General features: G+C 36.8%; 1 pseudogene; it reads right to left on the bottom strand.

The window, feature by feature from the left end:
• Nucleotides 1-979: 979 nt before the first annotated feature.
• Nucleotides 980-1,796, bottom strand: LOC102837849 (annotated as a pseudogene).
• Nucleotides 1,797-2,019: the final 223 nt, after the last annotated feature.

Genomic DNA, 2,019 nt, shown 5'->3' with positions numbered 1-2,019 from the left:
GTGCTTTATCCCAAAGCATCATCCCAGGGCTACCTCAGCTACCTTATGCCTACTTACATTCTCAAGATTTTATTTTGGCACAGTTGTTGTTAAGTGCCGTTGAGTTGAAACTCACAACGACCCTATAAAGGGTTTCCCAGGAGTGGCTTGTGGGTTTGAATTACTGAATTTGTGGTTAGCAGTCCAGTTGTTATTCTACAGTGCTACACCAAGACTCTCTTTTTAGCACAGTAGGACATTTTGTAGAATATACTTTGTTCCTTTTTCACAAAATTCTAAGTTAGAGGAAATGGCAGTTTTATAAAAACAGTCCTTAGTAATAATTTCTGGAGTGTTAAATCTAACCTGACCTTGCATTAATAGGGTAAGGCAATTTTGAGTCTCAATGTAACTAGATTGAGGCAGTAGATTCTGTATAAAAAACTTTAAATCATTAATACAAATATTTCCCTTCTCTAGAAAAACTATTGAAGATAATCAATGTGTCAAACTTACCAAGTCTATTATTTTTACTTGATATAAAAAAGCCTTCAAATATAATTGATAGATAGCAATGAATCCACGTATCTGCAGTATGTACTTGCATCATGGATGCCAAGAAACCATTGATGCTGTCTTGAATGGTAATCCTTATTATGTCTTAAAAGTGTATTTGTAAAATAATTGGTTTTGATGTGTGATAAAAATCACACATAAGATGACTTAGTTTATATGGGTCACTATTTCAATACCACCTAAACATATTGATTCAATATAGAAATTTAGGTCAGTGTTAAAAATAAAGATTCACAGTTTACCACCCCAGGCTTATCATTACAGTTTTGCATTTATATTCTTAGCTTAGATTTGTATGCATCACAGGTGAATTCAAGTATAAATATAATTCCACTACAGCATAATATTAAGTAGTCAGTTTCCCTAATCTGAGAACAAATTGATTTGACATGTTTTGAGGTTTCACAGTTTAAATCCATTCTAACTATGAATTCCATTGCTGAGGGTTGTAGAGAAAGGCTTCAGAGAATAGTTTTTCATTGCTGTAATAATCTGATTAAGGGACTGCTTCAAGAATTGTTGGAAGGTGGGTTATCCTATAGTAACTATGTTTCAACTGCCTTGCCTTTAGTCCAGAAACAATTCATTTGAGCTTCTGGACATTTTGTCTGGAACATTTGTTTGATGAATATTCTGTTATACACTTGGATACAAGTTCTTGCCAGAAGGTCAAATCTCTGCCATTTATCTTGGAATGTTTCTGAAGACATTCTAGTTTTTCTGTTAATTGTACACACTTCTGTGATTGGATCTCCAGTACAATGATAGATACTGACAACACAGAGGGCTTTGCTTTAGAAAATATGATCCTGCAGTGGCATGCCTTAAGTTGAGCTTCTAGTCTTTCAAAAGTAAGGCTATTTCTCCATTCAGATGGTAAGCTCTCTTGAAAGAGTGAATAATAGAGCTGCAGAAATGAAAGGCAGTAGCAGTTTTAACTTTTCAACACACCTTCTCCAATACAATCTTTTCCATTCTCATCAAGTCAGAAACTGTGAACTTACACTTGCTTATTCAGATCAAATCATTTGCCAGTGGGACATTCCTCTCTTCTTCTATTGATTTTACAGCCAAGTAGAAGCAGCTCGGTCCTACACATCCAAGGTGCTTGGACTGTACCTTCATTTTAGACAGAAACCTGTCCAGTAAATTCACAGCTAGAGAAAATGTTTCCGTGTCAAAGCCAAAGAACTGAGTTAGACTAAGATCTTATACTTCAAGTCTCTTAAACTTGCAGTCATTCTGAGGCCATTATCATGTGCAGACTCAATTAGTCTTTGGCTGATATCTAGACTCCTGTTTCAGCAAGGCATTCAGCTGGTGGAGCGGTTTCTGAGCATCAGTTGTTTTCAGTACCTCTAGTGTCCTGATCCCTACTGCAGCGCCTCAGCAGTAACTACCATCCTCGGGCCTGCTAGCACCTCACCTCACTGTCAGGTCTGAGAGGCCTAAGAGTTAAGGGGG

Source organism: Chrysochloris asiatica, unplaced genomic scaffold (genome assembly GCF_000296735.1).
Source record: "Chrysochloris asiatica unplaced genomic scaffold, ChrAsi1.0 scaffold00088, whole genome shotgun sequence".
NCBI lineage: Eukaryota > Metazoa > Chordata > Mammalia > Afrosoricida > Chrysochloridae > Chrysochloris > Chrysochloris asiatica.
The sequence above is the reverse complement of the archived record's forward strand: the minus strand, read 5'-3'. Positions and strand labels throughout refer to the sequence as shown.